The 21,880-nt window shown below is 46.5% G+C and overlaps 1 protein-coding gene across 2 annotated transcripts in view; it reads right to left on the reverse strand.

Annotated features, from left to right (window-relative positions):
- The window catches only part of WASL (WASP like actin nucleation promoting factor), an 84,323-nt gene that overhangs the window by 43,900 nt on the left and 18,543 nt on the right, over nt 1-21,880 (reverse strand). Inside the window, exons 1-2 of one of the 2 annotated variants that reach the window (XM_043550415.1) lie at nt 12,323-12,327; nt 6,091-6,095 (exon numbers count right to left, since the gene is read on the reverse strand). The exons of the other annotated variant lie outside the window; for it this stretch is intronic. The gene's annotated coding sequence lies outside the window, so the exon portion shown is untranslated. Of the gene's footprint in view, nt 1-6,090; nt 6,096-12,322; nt 12,328-21,880 lie in introns of those variants that run through there. 2 annotated transcript variants of the gene reach the window in all.

The following is a 21,880-nucleotide window of genomic DNA, read 5'->3' on the forward strand; positions in this document are numbered from 1 at the left end:
AGATTTTCTTCTCAACCTCTTCTGGTGGGTCTTCCTCAAAGGAGGGTTGATTAGCTACACAAAATATATTAATCAGAAGGCTTGAAGAGTGCAATGACATTGTGTTTACAGCACATATGGAGATTTTCCTGTGGATAGACACATTTGACTTTTGGGTCCTTGAAAGATCTTACAGTATTTTGAAGCAAAATTTAGATCTCTCTTCGATGGCTTTTAGATTGTGCAGCTATCAAAGCCTGGATTTGGATTCTGCATTTTAGCACCAGGTGGTTTCCTGAATCTTCATAGAGGACATTAGCCCCACATTTGGCAACGTTCATTTATTGTAGCTTTAGATGCTATTTTTTGTGATTTAGATAAAATTGTATGAACTTTAACTTTAAAGCTATTACAGATTTTGATTAATGACCTGCCAGTATTTATTGTGTTTTTAAGTTAATTGTGGATTTAGATGGATTGACTGCTGAGGGACAAGATTGAGCCTTTAAATGAACAAAACAAACTACATTTCAACAGCAGTCCCCCATAATGCATTTATCTTAAAACACCGTGTACAGAGTTTTAACTAGACAACCTTTGTTGTGGGCTCTAATTTAAGACAACCTGTCTCTCATAGCTGAAATGTCTACTCTACTTGAGAGTTGTGTTGTGAATATACATTGCACATATGACTTTTTACGCTCTCTTTACTGTTAGCTTTCCAATTTTTCTGCCTGAAGTCAACAGAGTATTTATTGAGAGAGAAGTCCACAACAAAAGGATGCTGCAAACTTTTACTTCACCGTTCAAATAAAGGTGACTGAGGAAGTGCAATGGAGAGCTACCACAATACTTCAGGTCACTCAGAAAATGTGAAGGATTTTAAGAAGGGCTAGAACAGAGGTCGTGTCTAACACATTCACTCTGAAGACAAAATATATTTAAAAAACTAAAAGGCAAGGGACGAACAAAAAGACAACCCAACCCTTTGCAACAGATTCTCAGTGCTTCTCCAATCAACACAGTAGGAATAGAAATCACCTGCAAAAGTTCCCTGCTCAGGATTCCCCGGGTTGTGGAAATCCCCAGTGACCATAAAGTCACGCCAGAGGGGTTGGGGGGAAGAAGAGGATGAGTGGCTGGAGATGTAACTCAAACAATACAAAGTTAATGCTGAAGAACATGAAGTGTTGAGATTGACTATTTTAAGATTCCTTCACCTTCAGTGTTCCAATTCCAACACCTTCAGTGTTTTATAAGGAGAGATTAAAGAGGCTAGGACTTTTCAGCTTGGAAAAGAGGAGATTAAAGGGGGGACAGGATAGAGGTATATAAAATAATAAGTGGTGTGGAGAAAGTGAATAAGGAAAAGTTATTTACTTGTTCCGATAATATAAGAATTAGGGCCACCAAATGCAATTAATGGGCAGCAGGTTTAAAACAAATAAAAGGAAGTTTTTCTTCACTCAGCGCACAGTCAACCTGGGGAACTCCTTGCCTGAGGAGATTGTGAAGGCTAGGACTATAACAGGATTTAAAAGAGAACTGGATAAATTCATGAAGGTTAAGTCCATGAATGGCTATTAGCCAGGATGGGTAAGGAATGGTGTCCGTAGCCTCTGTTTGTCAGAGGGTAGAGATGGATGGCAGGAGAGAGATCACTTGATCATTACCTGTTAAGTTCACTCCCTCTGGGGCACCTGGCATTGGCCAGTGTCGGTAGACAGGATACTGGGCCGGATGTACCTTTGGTCTGAGCCAGTATGGCCATTCTTATATTCAAATTTTCACTAACTGGGAGCTCTCTCTTTTTTGGAGAAGTTGAAAAGGTAGGTATGTCATTGATTTTCATACTGATGTGTTTTCTGTGCATGGTTTATCTATAGGTTTTTGTTAAATTAACAGTTGTGATGCTTTATATTTAGTTTTTAACTTTGAAGTTTTTAAGATGCCTTGTACAGGAATACATCTAGAAGTCCAGGATAAAAAAATGTAAATAAAAAAGGCATATAATTTCTTAAAAAGGTCAGACTAAAATTACAGCCCATTTTAAAATGGATTTTTTGTACGGGGAAAGAGAAAGCACACCATTTATTTCAATGAGATACTATTTCACACTTTTATTTGCAGAAACGTATCCACAATCTATTCCATAAATTAAACATACTGCTTATTTTTCCAATGAAGCTGCTTTCAGGATGTTTGTAAGGATTTTAAGTCACCTGTTATTAAGAAAGTTACCATAGACACCCCACAAATTCCTCCTTGAGAAGATGCAGTATGATAAACAACTTCACATCCACATTTTCTGAAACATTCAAATTTTTGATCATATATAGCCTACACAACTTGCAAATGTTATTAATGCAGTTTGATAAGCACTCAACCTGCTATATTCAAGGAAATAGCAATCCCCATCACTTTCCCCAATATTCAGACTACAGGAGCTGCTCATATTGTGGTTCACAAAAGTCCTACAGTTAGGATGTGGCTAGACAGAATGCCAAATTCCAGTTCAAATCAGAAAACCCCAGGACTGGTTCAAGGGGTGGGGGGGGGGGGGGGGGGGGGGGGGGGGGGGGGGGGGGGAGGGTGGAAAGGCCCTTAACTAAACAAAGCATAATTTAAACTCCCTCCACACCCCCCCGCAACCTCAATCCCTATCTAGAAAACAAATATTACTGAAGCCTTCCAGAAACAGGATGTAACCATAAACACGTTCCAGTATGACTATGCCACTCAAAGCTCTCTAGTAAATATTTGACTAAATCATCTCTCTGCCAATTTGTCTACAAAGATTTACTACACTAGATACCAGCTTGACTTCCTTCTACCAATAAAGAGTGGCATGTGAATATTGTAAAGACCTGTTTACATCATTCACCCATATAACCTCAAGTATACTGTTCCCGCCTATAAACCTACAAAAGATGAATAGTCAAAATGCGTAGCTGCACGCATAACACATAATAGCTGTGTCATGCTACTGAAGTTTTAAAAAACGGTTACTTTCTCATCACTGTTGTTCAAGATGTGTTGTTCACATCCACTCCACATTAGGTGTGCGCACACCGCGTGCACGAGCGTCGGAAACTTTTTCCCTTAGCAGCTCCCGTTGGGCTGGTGGGCGCCCGAGTGGCGCCATTGCGCCGTGCATATATATACCCCTGCCAGCCTGACCCCCTCCAGTTCCTACTTGCCGGGAACTCTGACAGAGGAGTAGGCGGGTGGGTGGTGGAATGGACATGAACACCACATCTCAAAGAACAGTTACGAGAAAGTAAGTAACCGTTTATTCTTCTTCGAGCGCTTGTTCACATCTGTTCCACATTAGGTGAATCACAAGCTTACCTCTGGAGGAGGGTAGGAGTCACAGAACAACTGCTCAGAGGACTGCTCTGCCAACCGCTGCGTCCTCTCTGGCCTGCTGGTTGACCACGTAGTGGGTCGTGAAGGTGTGCACCAAAGACCAGGTGGCTGCTCTGCAGATTTCCTGGATCAGGACCTGTGCCAGGAACACCGTGGAAGTCGCTTGCGCCCTGGTTGAGTGGGCCGTGACCGCTGGGGCCGGAACACCTGCGAGCTCATAGCACGCCCGGATGCAGCTTGTAATGCAAGATGAAATCCACTGCGCCGACACTGGGAGGCCTTTCATCCTCTTGGCTACAGCCACTAACAGCTGCGCAGATTTGCGAAAGGGCTTGGTGCACTCCAAATAGAACGCCAGGTCCCAGAGGAGGAGAGCCTCGCGACAGAGTGGTGAGGAACGAGCCCCGCCCTGTTTGTTTATATAAAACATGGCAGTAGTGTTGTCTGTCAGAACTGACACGCTGTGACCACTCAGAGTGGTGTGAAAGGTCTGGCAGGCAAGACGAACCGCCCTGAGCTCCTCCACGTTGATATGGAGTGACCGCTCTGCTCCGGACCACAACCCCTGCGTCATGAGGTCCCCTAGGTGAGCCCCCATCCATGGAGTGACACATCCATCACTAGCGTCAGGTCCGGTTGTGGGGCGGCAAAGGGGATGCCTTCGCAAACCACAGGCTGGGACTGCCACCACAGCAGGGAGACCAGCACGTCCCTTGGGGCTGTCACTACCAAGTCCAGGAGGTCCCTGCCTGGGTGGTATACCTGAGCGAGCCATGCCTGCAGAGTCCTAAGCCTCAGTCTGGCATGTCTGACCACGTGCGTGCGCGCATGCCGCCATGTGGCAGGGAGGCCACCGCTTGCTAGATAGCCCAGAATTGGAATACTGGAATTCCACTCTCCACGTGGGTACGAGTGTGGACTTGGGGACGTTGACCAGGAGCCCCAGCTCACGGAACAATCTCAGGGCCACCTCCACATGGCCACACTTCTGCCTTGGATCGGCCCGCCAGGAGCCAGTCATTGAGGTATGGGTTCACCCGGATTCGCTGCCTCCATAAGAAGGCTGCCACCACCGCCATGCACATCGTGAACACCCTTGGGGCCATGGCTAGACCCAACGGGAGAACCGCAAACTGGTACTGTTCTTGGCCCACGGTGAAGCGTAGGAACCACCGAAGTGCTGGGTGGATGGCGACATGAAGGTACGCGTCCTTCATGTCGAGGGTGGCGTACCAGTCCCCCGGATCCAGAGAAGGGATGATGGTGCCCAGAGAAAGACCATGCGGAACCAGATGAGTACACCTTTCTGTCAAAAAGGTCTAGGCGTTTCGCCTCCTTGGCCTTAGGGGCCGGGGCCTGCTGTCCATGGCGCTCCCTTTCATTTACCGCTGAAACCACTAGGGAGCATGGAGTCGGGTGGCAGAACAGGAACTCATAGCCCTTAGCTGGGGCAAAGTATTTAAGCTCCACTCCTTTAGCCGTTGGAGCGCTGGAGGCCGGGGTCTGCCATATAGTCTTATGGTTGGACTGAATGGTCTTCATGAGCAGGAGCGCTATTCTGGATGGACCTTCGGGGCTCAAAATGTCCTCCTGCTCAACCATCTCCTTGGCCTGCAACCCCAAGTTTTGGGCGACACTGCGCAGCAATTCCTGGTGGGCTGTATGGTCTATCGGCGGAGGACTGGACATCTCTGTACCCGCCATCGCCTCATCAGGGGAAGACAAGGAGATTAGCTGCTGCTCAACCCCCTCTGGTTGATCCTCCTGCTCCCCATTTCCCGTGGGAGGGGCCTCCGGCTCAGGCCGGGGCGGGAGTCCATGGGACAGCACCAGGCTCAGTGCTGGTCTATGCTGGGGGGATGCTGGAGGCCTGGATACTGATGCCTTCGGCACCGTCTGGCATCGGTGCGGGGACCAGGACCGCTGCACTGAGTAATTTGCCCTGGACGGGGCCCCTTGGCGGTCCTGATAGGCCCAGGGGTCCAGAAGGACCAATGGCCTGGCGGCCCCCATTGGGGTTGCCAGTTCCCGAGGGACCCTGCTGTCTGAGGCCCGGTGTGGGTAGCTATAGCGGCTAGAGTCAGCACCGGACTTCAGCGATGCCGATCGCAAAGGCCATGGCGGTGTCAACAATCTGCGTCGGAGGGAGAACGAGCGGCTCCTGGCTTAGCGGGAGCAGTACCGGTATCCCCGGGACCGGGATCTGGACCGGCATTCCCTGGACCAGGACCGTCTGCGGGAGTCCTCTGGCGAGGGCCGTCTCAACTCCTTCCGGTGCCAGTCTCTGGGTGGTGCCGGAGAGCGGCATGCCCTTTCCGGTGCTTCTTTGCGTTGACTTGCTGCCGGTGCCGCAACCTCCTTCTGGGCCGCTGGCAAGTGTGAGTCCGCAGAGTTGGAGCTCGACTGGGACTAACTCCGGGAGCGGTGCCGGGACGGTGTCCTCAAGCGGCACACCGTTGCCGGCTTACCCCTTGACGGCACTCAAGGCATGGATGCTGGAGGGTTCTCCTGATACAGGAGGAGGCTTGCTGCCAACAGCTCGATGAGGTCCTTTGCATCCTCAAAAGGTGCCAGGCATAGAGGGCTGATCCGTTATGCCCTCGAGCCCATCGTCCACACTGAGCTCACTTAGGTCTGGGCTCAGTGGGGCTTGTGCTGCCGGGACCGCCGGTACCGCGGCCTTCCCGCTCTTATCAGCGCTCGGGGCCTTGGGAGGCGCTGGCATCCTGTGCGGGCAAGGACCGCGCCTTCCTTTAGGCTGCACCGGGGGCTGCACCAGGGAGGACGAGCAGCGCCGGGGCCTAGCCTGGCGGGCCCACAGTTTACGGTGCTTAGCCGGTGCCAGGTCTCTCGATGGCTCCGGGGCACTACACACCGAGGAAGCCTGAGCCGGCGTCGGGCACTCCAGGCCCGGCGGCTGCAATGCGGCCTCCAGCAACAGCTGCTTTAGGCGAAAGTCTTTCTTTCCTTCCTTGTCTTAAATGCCTTGCAAATCCTACACCATTCAGTTTGATGTCCGTCCCCCAGGCAATGTAGACACGAGTTGTGGAGGTCACTAACTGGCATAGGTTTGTGGCAGGTGGCGCAAGCCTTAAAGCCGTGGGCCTGCGGCATGCCCTGCAGCCTGGGGCAGGTGCTGGAGGCCTCTATGCACCTAATGACTTGAGTGTCCACAATCTGTATATAAACGAACTGATAACAGCTACTGATAACAGCTACGTGGGACTGCTCTTCTACAAGAGAGAGAGGCTGTTCCAGTGCCACCATGGATGGTAAGAAGGAACAGGAGGGGGTCATGCCAGAGGGGTATATATGCACGGCGCAGTGGCGCCACTCGGGGGCCCCGCCAGGAGTCGCTAAGGGAAAAAGCTTCCGACACTCGTGCACACCTAATGTGGAATGGACGTGAACAAGCACTCGAAGAAGAAGTTTCAGTTACTTCCAAGAGAAAAAAATCAGGCTTTGTAGACTGAACACATGTTCCTTGCAGGTGCTCTTCTTTCCTACCCCATAGCGCAGTATGTAGTTAATACTCTAAGAAATTCAGATATGCCCTGCCTTATTAAAAAATTTTTTTCAAAACAATGGATGTTGAGCAATATTTAAGTAACAATTTCTGATATGGGGTTTAAATCTAGGACGTAAAGAACATTTCCTTGAGCTTTTTCTGTTAATTTGAAGGATTTTGAACCACCCCACCAGTTTATTAATAAAGACAGTCAAAAACCTGACATTAAGCCTTTGGGCATGCAGCACATTTGGCTGCCAGCACTGTACTTAGTGGACCTGGATGGATAATTTTACATCAAATCCCTCACAGAGCCGAACAAAAGTTCTGTATGGCTGCCTCCAACTTGCTGTATGGCTTGTGACTTTTGTAAAAGTCATAGCACACAGAGCAGTGCTTGAGACGGGGTCTGTTCTGTCTTGGAGTGGAGTGGAGCTTGAAGATAGCGGACTTCATCTGAATCATCCCAAAAGACAAGTGTAGGTGGGAGTGGGGCACCAAAACCCACAACAAACAAACTCAGTGAGCTTTTCTTTCCTTTAGATTCAACAGTCACAAACCTTAGTAAGTGTGCCCAAGTACACTTCAATTACCTTACCTAGTTAAAACACGGAGAGGCAATTTTCTCTAACCGCATTCCTGCCTGATATTAATACAGTTAGCCGCCATTGTTACTCATCCATCTATTGGCCTACTATTTTTGGGTGGGAGGCACAAAGACATACTTCCATCCAGAAAAATTTTAGCTCCAGAACTGAGGATATGCACTTTCCCTACATTGGGTATCCAAGCAGGTAATGTTTGAAGAATATCAAAAGGTTCCAGTGTTAATCTCTTTAAATGTGACAAGATTTATCCAAGTACAGCACATTCCTTTATTCCTTCAACAGCTACATGTGTGATGAGTGGTTCTTATCTAAAACCCCATTTTTCAGAAAAATATAGCTTAAAACATTTTTGGTAAAACACACAGACAAAACCCCAAAACAGTATGCATTGTCAGATATAATTTAGGAAGATGCAGACTGCTTTTTTATCTGAGACATCTTTAAGTTTTAATAAGTCACATAACACTATGGAGTGCTTTCCACAAACAAAAACCAAAACCAATAAAAGACTCAAGTTTCCCTGTGCCAGCCTAGCCAGAAGTTACTCATCTTATGCAGGAATGATGGTTCTTCGAGATGTGTCCCCCTATAGTAGGCCAAAAGCCTGACGGGAAGAAATTGTCTCAAGTAAAATTGTATCCCATTTTGCTTATTTTGCCTTATACTCCATTTTGCTAGCTTTGAATTAGTAAGAAGAAATTGTTTTGAGTTTATTCTTTACTGATTGTGTTAATGATTGTTTTTAGAAGGACAGAAGTTTTATGGCTGTAATTGCCTTATTTACTGTTTGGTGTGAGTGAAGAATGTATGGCAATTAACTGAGAAATGAAAGCCAGCTAGGCCAGACGGTCAAGAAGGGAATGGAGGTGTCGAGAGGTGTCAGCTTTCACCCAGATGGCAGACTGACGACCATAAAGCAAAAGCATACACCCAAGGACAAGATAAAGAGTGAAGCCAGAGGGACAAGATAAGAAACAGCTGTGGATAACTTCCAGTAACAACTCAAATAATGCCGATTGGAGCAACCTTGAACAGCTCCGGTGTAACACAGCAAGGTCCAGAGACTTGTATGGGAACTTATTACTATAAAAGAAAGGTGTATTGCCATGGGACTTTGGGTTCATTCTGTATCAACATCGGAGCTTCGAACGCATTCGACAGAGCCCAGCTCCCTCTCCCTCATGTGCAGTTTCAGCTGGCCACTGGAACTGACCAAGCAACACTAAGGACTGGTAACTGTAAGATCCAGCTGCAGAATTTTTTGGGGTGTGTGTGTGCGCGCGCGTGCACGAATGGAAACATATGCTGATTTCATTGCTTAAATTGTACTCTCAATAAACTCGACGTATTGTCTTATCCCCTTTAAAAAGATTCCATGTGCTTCTTATAAGTTTAACACTATGGATGGGTCCTTCCATCAGTCTAAGAATTTGCTGGGAATGGGTGACGGGGATGGATCACTTGATAATTATCTTTCTGTTCATTCCCTCCGGGGCACCTGGCATTGGTCACTGTCGGCAGACAGGATACTGGGCTAGATGGACCTTTGATCTGACCTAGTATGGCCATTCTTATGTTCTTTTGATTGCTTGTCTCTGCTGGTCATTGAAAGGAGATTGCTTATATTGTTTGGTCTGTATACTGAACCAAACCATGCTTGGAGGCATCTTATGTGTAGTCTGGTACGAGCAATGACTGATTTGCCTGCGGCCATGTGCCCCAAAAGCTGAAGGCAGTGCCTGGCTGAGACTTGAGGACTAGATTGTATTGTCTCTATCAATGAGGAGAGACAGAGAAATCCGTGATGTGGTAGGAGTGCCCCCAATGGAATGGAGTCGAAGTTGGCTCCTATAAATCTAGTCTTTGAACTGGTCTTAAGGTAGATTTTTGTTCACTGATCTGCAGGCCCAGACTCAGAAACAGGTCCCACGTGACCTGAGTGACTCATTGGGCCTCTGCAAAGGATCATGCCCTGAGAAGGCAATCGTCCAGGTAGGGCATCATGATTTTTCTTGAGCGCGTAGGTGGGCTGCCACTACTGAAAGGACCTTAGAGAATACTCTGGGAGCTGGTAAGAGGCAGAAAGGGAGTACTCTGTACTGGTATGGTTCTGGCCCAGTGTGAATCTGAGGTAACGTCAGTGCCTCGGTATGATGGAGATGTGAACGTATGGGTCTTAAAAGTCAAGGGCCAAGAACCAGTCTCCTCCTCCTAATGCTGGGATGATCACTGAAAGGGTGACCACCTTGAATTTTTATGTATCTGTTGAGCGCTCTGAAGTCCAGTATGGGTCTCCAGCCTCCTTTTTTCTTCCGTATCAGGAAGTAATGAGTGTGGAAACTTTTGCCCCTGAGGTGCGTGGGAATGGAGAATGTCCACCAATTTGTGATGAGGCTCAGTCACCTCATGCAGCTGTATTTGCAGGGCTTCACCCACTCTTTGAGCTAAGTCCTGAAATGACTTAAAGCAGGTGTTCTCAAACTGGGAGTCATGACCCCTCAGGGGGTCACAAGGTTATTACGTGGGGGTCACGAGCTGTTGGGGTATGGGGATGGAGGCTGCTTCACCTCCAGCATTTATAATAGTGTTAAATATAAAATATGTATTTTTAATTTAGAAGAGGGAGGTCGCACTGAGACTTGCTGTGTGAAAGGGGTCACCAAGTTACAAAACTTTGAAAACCACTGATTTAAAGTCATCTGCCAAAGATGGCGGGGCCGGGGCGGGGGGATGGATCACTGCCTCATCAAGTGAGAATGACGACAGGCGGGCTTGAGGAGTGCCTTCCTTTTGTGCCTTGGCCTCCACTTCCTCCCCCAATAGTTCAGGAGGGTCCGACACTTTTGATGCTGCTACTGAAGGAAGATACCTCTTTGCCTTCTGGTATACAATGCTGCGGGCCTGTAAGGCTTGTTGTCTCTTGGCCTGCTAGGGGTCCCATTATGGCCATTGCAGGTAGAGAGCTGGCGGCTGGGAACCACAGCTTCCCGAACCACGGAGGTTGAGAGCCTGGCTGGTACGCTTGGTGTCCATGGCGAGAATGAGGCCCATAAGGTGGATAGGATGAGCCTAAGTCCTCTGGCTCACTATTCGAGTTTGAATAGGAGAGAGGTCATGCATGGCCTGGAGATGTCATGGAGTCTGCCAGTCCTGGCGAACTCTGTACCGGAGTCCTGCTGCTGAGAAGGGGAGAGTCTGGTGTGTTGGACACTGAAAGGTCCAATGTGCACCTCTATTCCGTCGATGCAATGATACCAGTATCAGTGCCAATGACTGTCGGTGCCAGGAGGCTTGTACCAAGGTTGTCAGAGACACGAATCTGGTTGTATGGTCCATCGGTGCCATATGCACTGGGGTCAATGCTGGTGGCTTTGTGGATGTAGCTGTCCCTGGGGCGGAATGTCTGTTTCTCATGCCCCTGCGGTACTGGTATTGCCTTGTCCATGCCCATTGGGTCTTTGGGAGCGCCGACTGTCTATCGGCTTGGTACCGTGCATGCCCTGGGTACCAACTGTAGGTGACTTTGGTGTTGTCACTGAGCCAGAAACAGTTTCTGGCTCGATCTGGGCTCGCTATGGGGACTCTCAGACCTTTTCTTAGAGGTCTTTAGTGAGTGGCATGTTTTCTTCGGGTCACCTGCCTTCAATGTAAAAGGTTGCGGTAACAGCTCTCACTGGGACTCCAGGGGTTGAAGGGCCAACTCCATGAGCAGGAGTTTTAGCCATAACTCTGTCCTTCCTGGACCTGGGTTTTCACTGCGGGCACCAACCACACTTTGGTGGATTATGCTTCTCCCGGGACAGCGAATACACTGCGAATGCCCACCAATACTGGGATGAATTCTTTGCCGTTATGACACTTTTTGAAGGCTGAGGAGCCAGACATACCCTTGTCCAGACACTTTTTGAAGCCTGAGGAGCCAGACATACCCTTGTCCGGGGGGCGGGGGGGGGGGCGCCCTCACACCAGGGTTGTCGGGAGGCTAACCCTTTCTGTTTTTCTTTTTCAGGACAGCCAACTTAAAAAAACCCCAACAATTAAGCACTAAGAGAAAAGGTGCGTCAATGCAGCAAACATTTGAAAAACTACAGAAGTGAACTATCCACGAATAGACAGCTCTAGCTCAGTCTCCATCCTAGAGTGGTTGAGAAGAACCTGAGGAGGGAATGCCAGCACACATCGGCTAGACTTACGGCTGGAGGGGTACCACACAATCAGTACGGACTGCTACTGAAATTCTCTGACAGACAGCACGGAGACATACACACACCTACAGTGGAGCACTTATAGGGACACTACTCAAAGAAGTTGAAGATTATTGCACAGTGGGTTTTTTAGAGAGTTCTATAACTCGCACAACATGAAGATGCTGAGGTGTTTTAAACTACTGGTGTGGGAAAGCTAAGTCAAACAGATGGGTTTGCATTCAAGTCTGCACACAGAGAAAGGGTGGTCATTTTAATTGCACCACAGGAAGTTTCATACTCCTTGTCCAGCTGCTGTGAGAGTTCTGTCTCCTGCTGACCCACATCTTAGTTTTTATAGTGAAAAACCACTGTTATGTGAGGTCATTATCTTAACAGAGAGATTCTCCTCTTATAGTTAGCTTGCATGCTGTGCAGAGCTTTGAAAAAAAATATTGGTACAGCAACCTTGAACTGGGTTGTATTTGATGGGAAAGAAATACAAGGAACAACAAATTTGTTGTTATCCTAGCAACAGTGGAGTAATTTTTCCCAGAAAGTTGTGGGAGAAGAATAACCTTTCTCTCCAAGTGACAGGAATCTGCTCAAGGACCATGGCAGTTTCCGCCTATCCCCTCACAGCCCATATGGTTCAAAACCCTTCCCTTCCCCACATTTCTTCCCCTTTCCTCCTGCCAAGTGTCCAGTTTACCCTCCTCCCAGCAAGCGCTTCATTTTCCTCAGTGTCTCCATCAAATCCTTCCCTTTCACTCGAAGGGATCACTCTCTGCAGATGCCTCTCACTGGTTTCCCATTCACCATGGTGTCTGCCAGAATTTAAAGACACGTAGAAGAGACCTTTGGAAAAAAAAAATACACCATATCGTGTACCATCCTTGCATATTAAAACAAAATAGGCATGTCAAGGTTCCTTCCCCACTCTGAACTCTAGGGTACAGATGTGGGGACCTACCTGAAAACCTCCTAAGCTTACTTTTACCAGCTTAGGTTAAAACTTCCCCAAGGTACAAACTATTTTACCCTTTGCCCTTGGACTTCCACTGCCACCACCAAACGTTTATCTGGGTTTATTGAGAAAATGTTGTTTGGAAATGTCTTTCCCCCCCAAATCCTCCCAACCCTTGCACCCCACTTCCTGGGGAAGGTTTGGTAAAAATCCTCTCCAATTTGCATAGGTGACCACAGACCCAAACCCTTGGATCTTAGAACAATGAAAAAAACATTCAGTTCTTGAAAAGAAACATTTTAATAGAAGAAACAGTAAAAAGAATCACCTCTGTAAAATCAGGATGGTAAATACCTTACAGGGTAATTAGATTCAAAACAGAGAATCCCTCTAGGCAAAACCTTAAGTTACAAAAAAGACACACAGACAGGAATTAAGTGAAGGCACAAATTCTTCATAAGCCTACTCTATGTTAATATACTTGCTAGTGTAAGGAAAAAATAAATTAAGGGTCCAGAGCAATACTGTACTTGTTAAATTGTCAGTGGGAGGAGGTGAGAAGTTTGAACACCAGGAATTCCTGACTCAGAATTCTAGCTCAGGAACTAACTGCCTGTGCCTTTGGCATGCTACTTAATTCATTTTCCCACATATAAAGTGGTAATGATTACATCGCAGAGGTGAGGTACACATTTGCTGGTCTGTGAAGTTCTTTGCATCAGAGTGTCTATCATGGTTAATATTCCTAGGGGGTTTGGAACACTTTTCAAGAGTTCTGACTCCACAGACTTTGATAACGTTGGAATAAAAAACAGCTCAGAGCACTTTATAAAAAGAGAAAATGTTGGTCAACTAAATCGTTTTTATTAAAGCTATCACTTTTATGCCAACACAAACAAGCACACCCTTCTTAATATGAACCAACTTCCAGAGAAGGCTAATAAAAGTAAAATCACTATGAATGACAGCCAAAGATATAAGCATGCCACCAGTGTCCTGACAGCTCACTCAAAAGCAAACCCAATTAATGTATATAAAAGACATAAGGATATACAAAACAAAAGTTGGGCTTGCTGAAATATTTCCTCTTAGTTCAGTAATTAATGTACAATAATTGCTTTGTTACTAACTAAAATTAGAGATAAGCAAGTCAGCAAATGTACCTAGGGTCAATTTATAGCAAAATGTTTGAATCTGTTAAGATGCCTACCCACCCTCAAAGGCCAAATTTTGAAGGGCAGCTGTGCTTTTGGAAAAAGTAGCAAAGAAAATTTAGCAGTTATAATTACATCATCATTGGCTGGATTCAAAAGCTATTGTGCACCGTGAAGACAAGCCGTTCTTGTACAAATCTTAACAAGTTTGAATTGAAAAGTACTATAATTCCTTTTCAAGTACGATGTACTACAAATGTAAATTCTTTGTAGAGACTGTGGGTTTACTTACGGGGTTGTTTTTGAATTTTGTTACATTGTTCATTAATTTCCTCCACACTATACATCTTAACCCTAATCCTTTTGGTTGTTTTTCTTAAGACTGAGGAAGCAGGAATATTAGGGAGGAGACTCAAAATCAAGTGATGAAAAACAGCGAATTACCACATGGCTAGAAGTCATCCTGAACTCTCCTCACAAAAACCAGGACTCTATAAACACCCACGGGGGAAATTTTTGACACAACAAAAATTAAAGCAGAGCCCTAAAAGAAAGAGGAGACCTAGAAAGGAAACCCTGAGGTCTGATGAGAGACACCTAGGAATTGTCATCCACATCCAATGGCCAGGATCAGGAACCAAATGGAGAATTATGAAATAACCTGCCAACAGAAGTTTCATCCAAATACTCAGTTTCTGTTTTGCTTATACCATGAAGCATGATGGTTGCATCACGATACATGATATCATTATACACGTATCAGACACGAACTATGAAAAAGTTCTAGTTTTGAATTTTGGAGTTCTGGATTTATTAATTTTTTGAATCCGACTAACCTCTGTCTCAGTGTTACTCTGTAACAATAAGAAGTTAATAAGTAACTAGTTAAAATATATATATTTCTTTTAATCAAATTTTAAATTTTTATTCCTAGATTCTTGTCATGCAAAACAGTAATTCTTTCATTTGCCATTTGTTATTTTGTGTTTGAGATACATTTTCCCCTTATTAGGCTCCTCTCTAAACAGAATACTTACTGAATGAAGTCATACCAGGGTAATATTTGGACGTAGTTATTTTATTGATGGGGAATAAAAATAAGGAAAATTGAAATCTTGAGATGCAGCTTGCCAAGCAATGCAATTTTCAGATACAACAGGAGAACACGGGCTCAGAAGCCAGGTTGGACTATTATGAAAAAAACATGCAAATATGGGATGAAGAAAAGATAAATTAACTTTGAGTAATTGGAACTCTAGTGTTATTCTTGACAGCATTTGCCTTTTTAATCTGACATCTATTAACCACAAGCAGACATCAAAAGGGGAAAGAACCCCTCTCCTCTTTTCCCCACACAGATGAGTCTCTTTTTTCAGAGCCCATCCCAATACCTCTTGTCATAAATATAAAGGGAAGGGTAAACCCCTGTAAAATCCCTCCTGGCCAGAGGAAATCTCCTCTCACCTGTAAAGGGTTAAGAAGCTAAAGGTAACCTCGCTGGCACCTGACCAAAATGACCAATGAGGAGACAAGATAATTTCAAAAGCTGGGAGGAGGGAGAGAAACAAAGGGTATGTGTGTCTGTCTATATTTTGTCTTTGCCGGGGATAGACCAGGAATGAAGCCTTAGAACTTTTAGTAAGTAATCTAGCTAGGTACGTGTTAGATTATGATTTCTTTAAATGGCTGAGAAAAGAATTGTGCTGAATAGAATAACTATTTCTGTCTGTGTATCTTTTTTGTAACTTAAGGTTTTGCCTAGAGGGGTTCTCTATGTTTTGAATCTAATTACCCTGTAAAGTATTTACCATCCTGATTTTACAGGGGGGATTTTTTTTTTATTTCTATTTACTTCTATTTCTATTAAAAGTCTTCTTGTAAGAAAACTGAATGCTTTTTCATTGTTCTCAGATCCAAGGGTTTGGGTCTGTGGTCACCTATGCAAATTGGTGAGGCTTTTTATCCAACATTTCCCTGGAAAGGGGGGGTGCAAGTGTTGGGAGGATTGTTCATTGTTCTTAAGATCCAAGGGTCTGGGTCTGTAGTCACCTAGGCAAATTGGTGAGGCTTTTTACCAAACCTTGTCCAGGAAGTGGGGTGCAAGGTTTTGGGAAGTATTTTGGGGGGAAAGACGTGTCCAAACAGCTCTTCCCCAGTAACCAGTATTTGTTTGGTGGTGGTAGCGGCCAATCCAAGGACAAAGGGTGGAATATTTTGTACCTTGGGGAAGTTTTGACCTAAGCTGGTAAAGATAAGTTTAGGAGGTTTTTTTCATGCAGGTCCCCACATCTGTACCCTAGAGTTCAGAGTGGGGGAGGAACCTTGACATGGTGGCAGAGTGGTGGGATTAACCTGAAATCATTTTGAGATCCAGTTGAGATTTTGTTGAACTAGAAATACAGATTTTTAAAAAGGAAGTCCAGAAGCAGCTGAAACTGAAAGCAGCTTGTTTTTTTTCCTCTGCTTTGTGGCCAAGCAGAGACAAAAGGGGATTATCTTTGTGAATTGCAGGTTTTCTTTGCCTGGAGGCAGGGTACTTAACTCCTGCAGGGAAATTCACAGTCTTCCAACCCAGAGTTTTTTTTTTTCCCTAAAAGTAAGTAGAAGGGGGGGTGTTCTACCCATTTGCCTGGAGACAAAAGTGGCAAGGGTTTTTTTTTTTGGATTTTGATTTTTTACAAGGAGCACAAGTTTAAAAAGGAAACTTGGTTTTTCTTTGGGCTGGGTAAACAGGTTTCAAAGTAGCTGGAAGTTTTTGCTTTGATTTGGGCCCAGAGCAGAGACAAGGGAATTGTTTTTTTTTTTTTTTTTTTTTGTAGGCTGACAATCACTATCAGAGAATAGGTATTCTATTCCAGCACAGCAAAATTTTACAGCCAAGTTTTTTTTTGTTTATTTCTAAACCTCGGGTGTAAAGTTAGTTAAAAACAGAGAGGTTAGAATGACAATATCTGCGGCTCGACTACGGCTGGAATTAGCCAGATTTCAGGCTGAGGAAAGACAAAGGGAACATGAAAGACAGATAGAACTCATGCGGCTGAAGAAGGAGGAGAAGGAACAAGAAAGGGAGGCAGCGAAAGAGGCAGCGAAAGAGGCAGAACAACACCAAGCGGCTGCTCACAGGAGAGCTATGGAAGCAAGGGACAAAGAGCTGGAGGAGAAGGAAAAAGAGAGGAAGTATGTGGAGGAGATAGAGAAGATAAAGGCTCAGGAGAATATCCCAACAAACCCTAGCTATCCTTCTCCAAGTACCACTTCCCATCCCAGAAAGTTCCCCACCTACAAAGCAGGCGATGATACTGAGGCCTTCCTAGAAAACTTCGAAAGGGCCTGCCTTGGGTACAACATCTCTACTGACCAATACATGGTAGAGCTGAGGCCGCAGCTCAGTGGACCCTTAGCTGAGGTGGCAGCTGAAATGCCTAAAGAACACATGAACAAGTATGCACTGTTTAAATCCAAGGCGAGAGTCAGAATGGGGATAACACCCGAGCAGTCTCGTCGGAGGTTCAGAGCCCTAAGGTGGAAACCAGATGTGTCATTTACCCGACATGCCTACCACATTGTGAAGCATTGGGAGGCCTGGATATCCGGAGCAAGTGTTGAATCTCCAGTAAATTTGCCCTTCCTAATGCAAATGGAACAATTCTTAGAGGGTGTTCCTGAGGAAATAGAAAGATACATCCTAGATGGGAAGCCCAAAACTGTGATCGAGGCAGGAGAGATTGGAGCCAAATGGGTGGAGGTGGCAGAGAAGAAGAAAACTGGTCGCAGTTGGAGCGGAGACCAGAAGGGACAACCCCAGACCACACCCTATTACCGGGGGCCGCCCAAAGCCCCACCTACCTCCCAAAGAACCCTCCAGACCCCTTATCGTCCCTCCACCCCGTTCTCCAGCAACCCTCCTCGCCCCAGTGACCAGTCAGCTGGACGATGTTTTAAATGTAACGAGCTGGGGCATGTAAAGGCCAACTGCCCCAAGAACCCCAACAGATTACAGTTCATTGCACCGGAATCGCACCAGAGGTCCACAGGCCCAGATACCTCCCAGATACCCTTGGAGCGGAGGGAAACTGTGAGTGTGGGCGGGAAGAAGGTCACCGCGTGGAGGGACACCGGAGCACAAGTGTCAGCTATCCATGCTTCCTTAGTGGACCCCAATTTAATCAACCCAGAGATCCAAGTGACGATTCAACCCTTCAAGTCCAACTCTTTCGATTTGCCTACAGCCAAGTTGCCTGTCCAGTACAAGGGCTGGTCCGGAACGTGGACTTTTGCAGTCTATGATGATTATCCCATCCCCATGCTGTTGGGGGAAGACTTGGCCAATCATGTGAAGCAGGCCAAGAGGGTGGGAACGGTCACCCGCAGCCAGGCTAACCAAGCCGTGAGGCCTAGCTCTGTTCCGGAAACTTCTATCAGGACCCGGTCAGAGGTGATGGATCCGGACCCCAGACCAATGTCTGCAACAGCAGTAGTGGATCCAGTCCCAGAGACCCAGATGGAACCAGTCCCAGAACCGGAACCAGCCGAACAACCAACACCAGACCCATTGTCAGCCCTGAATCCAGTACTTGCAACCTCAACACTAGAGGGCCCCACCGACCCTGAACCGGCAGCAGCCGATAACCCGACACAAGAGGCTCAGCCGGAGCCTGAATCCCAACATAGTGCACCAGCGGAGAGCGGTTCACAGTCAACAGAAACAGCTCCATCCCCTATATCGCTTCCAGAGGGACCAAGCCTAGGTCCACAATCCAATGAAGAACTGATGTCTCCAGCATCAAGGGAACAGTTCCAGACCGAACAGGAAGCAGATGAACGCCTCCAGAGAGCTTGGACGGCGGCACGGAGCAACCCACCGCCTCTCAGCTCTTCTAATCGATCCAGGTTTGTTGTAGAAAGAGGCCTTTTATACAAGGAAACTCTTTCTGGTGGACACCAGGAAGACTGGCATCCTCAGAGACAGTTGGTAGTTCCAACTAAATACCGGGCCAAGCTCTTGAGCTTAGCCCATGATCACCCTAGTGGCCATGCTGGGGTGAACAGGACCAAAGACCGTTTGGGGGGGTCATTCCACTGGGAGGGAATGGGCAAGGATGTTTCTACCTATGTCCAGTCTTGTGAGGTGTGCCAAAGAGTGGGAAAGCCCCAAGACCAGGTCAAAGCCCCTCTCCAGCCACTCCCCATCATTGAAGTTCCATTTCAGCGAGTAGCTGTGGATATTCTGGGTCCTTTTCCGAAAAAGACACCCAGAGGAAAGCAGTACATACTGACTTTCATGGATTTTGCCACCCGATGGCCGGAAGCAGTAGCTCTAAGCAACACCAGGGCTAACAGTGTGTGCCAGGCACTAGCAGACATTTTTGCCAGGGTAGGTTGGCCGTCCGACATCCTCACAGATGCAGGGACTAATTTCCTGGCAGGAACTATGAAAAACCTTTGGGAAGCTCATGGGGTAAATCACTTGGTTGCCACTCCTTACCACCATCAAACAAATGGCATGGTGGAGAAGTTTAATGGAACTTTGGGGGCCATGATACGTAAATTCGTAAATGAGCACTCCAATGATTGGGACCTAGTGTTGCAGCAGTTGCTCTTTGCCTACAGAGCTGTACCACACCCCAGTTTAGGGTTTTCCCCATTTGAACTTGTATATGGCCGTGAGGTTAAGGGGCCATTGCAGTTGGTGAAGCAGCAATGGGAGGGATTTACACCTTCACCAGGAACTAACATTCTGGACTTTGTAACCAACCTACAAAACACCCTCCGAACCTCTTTAGCCCTTGCTAAAGAAAACTTACAGGATGCTCAAAAAGAGCAAAAAGCCTGGTATGATAAACATGCCAGAGAGCGTTCCTTCAAAGTAGGGGACCAGGTCATGGTCTTAAAGGCGCTCCAGGCCCATAAAATGGAAGCATCGTGGGAAGGGCCGTTCACGGTCCAGGAGCGCCTGGGAGCTGTTAATTATCTCATAGCATTCCCCACCTCCAACCGAAAGCCTAAGGTGTACCATATTAATTCTCTAAAGCCCTTTTATTCCAGAGAATTAAAGGTTTGTCAGTTTACAGCCCAGGGAGGAGACGACGCTGAGTGGCCTGAAGGTGTCTACTACGAAGGGAAATGTGCTGGTGGTGTGGAAGAGGTGAACCTCTCCATGACCCTTGGGCGTATGCAGCGACAGCAGATCCAGGAGCTGTGCACTAGCTACGCGCCAACGTTCTCAGCCACCCCAGGACTGACTGAACGGGCATACCACTCCATTGACACAGGTAATGCTCGCCCAATTAGAGTCCAACCTTACCGGGTGTCTCCTCAAGCTAAAACTGCTATAGAACGGGAGATCCGGGATATGTTACAGATGGGTGTAATCCGCCCCTCTGAAAGTGCATGGGCATCTCCAGTGGTTCTAGTTCCCAAACCAGATGGGGAAATACGTTTTTGCGTGGACTACCGTAAGCTAAATGCTGTAACTCGCCCAGACAACTATCCAATGCCACACACAGATGAACTATTAGAGAAACTGGGACGGGCCCAGTTCATCTCTACCTTGGACTTAACCAAGGGGTACTGGCAGGTACCGCTAGATGAATCTGCCAAGGAAAGGTCAGCCTTCACCACACATCTCGGGCTGTATGAATTTAATGTACTCCCTTTCGGGCTGCGAAATGCACCCGCCACCTTCCAAAGACTTGTAGATGGTCTCCTAGCAGGATTAGGAGAATATGCAGTCGCCTACCTTGACGATGTGGCCATATTTTCGGATTCCTGGGCAGACCACCTGGAACATCTACAAAAAGTCCTTGAGCGCATAAGGGAGGCAGGACTAACTGTTAAGGCTAAGAAGTGTCAAATAGGCCTAAACAGAGTGACTTACCTTGGACACCAGGTGGGTCAAGGAACTATCAGCCCCCTACAGGCCAAAGTGGATGCTATCCAAAAGTGGCCTGTCCCAAAGTCAAAGAAACAGGTTCAATCCTTCTTAGGCTTGGCCGGTTATTACAGACGATTTGTACCGCACTACAGCCAAATCGCCGCCCCACTGACAGACCTAACCAAAAGAAACAGCCAAATGCGGTTCAGTGGACCGAAAAGTGTCAGAAGGCCTTTAACAAGCTTAAAGCAACACTCATGTCTGACCCTGTACTAAGGGCCCCAGACTTTGACAAACCGTTCCTAGTAACCACAGATGCGTCCGAGCGTGGTGTGGGAGCAGTTTTAATGCAGAAAGGACCTGATCAAGAATTCCACCCTGTAGTGTTTCTCAGCAAAAAACTGTCTGAGAGGGAAAGCCACTGGTCAGTCACTGAAAAAGAATGTTACGCCATTGTCTACGCTCTGGAAAAGCTACGCCCATATGTTTGGGGACGGCGTTTCCACCTGCAAACCGACCATGCTGCACTGAAGTGGCTTCACACGGTCAAAGAAAATAGCAAAAAACTTCTTCGGTGGAGTTTAGCTCTCCAAGATTTTGATTTTGACATCCAACACATCTCAGGAGCTTCTAACAAAGTGGCTGATGCACTCTCCCGTGAAAGTTTCCCAGAATCAACTGGTTAAAATCGTCCTTGAGATGTAGAAAATATTGTTAGTCTTTATGTACTTGGTAGTATATTTAGAGATGCATGTGTCTTATTAACTCTGTTTTTCCTAGAGCTCCAGGAAGAAATCCCAGCCAGTGTTTCACCCTAGCTGAGATTTGGGGGGCGTGTCATAAATATAAAGGGAAGGGTAAACCCCTGTAAAATCCCTCCTGGCCAGAGGAAATCTCCTCTCACCTGTAAAGGGTTAAGAAGCTAAAGGTAACCTCGCTGGCACCTGACCAAAATGACCAATGAGGAGACAAGATAATTTCAAAAGCTGGGAGGAGGGAGAGAAACAAAGGGTATGTGTGTCTGTCTATATTTTGTCTTTGCCGGGGATAGACCAGGAATGAAGCCTTAGAACTTTTAGTAAGTAATCTAGCTAGGTACGTGTTAGATTATGATTTCTTTAAATGGCTGAGAAAAGAATTGTGCTGAATAGAATAACTATTTCTGTCTGTGTATCTTTTTTGTAACTTAAGGTTTTGCCTAGAGGGGTTCTCTATGTTTTGAATCTAATTACCCTGT

Source organism: Chelonia mydas, chromosome 1, assembly GCF_015237465.2.
Source record: "Chelonia mydas isolate rCheMyd1 chromosome 1, rCheMyd1.pri.v2, whole genome shotgun sequence".
Taxonomy (NCBI): domain Eukaryota; kingdom Metazoa; phylum Chordata; order Testudines; family Cheloniidae; genus Chelonia; species Chelonia mydas.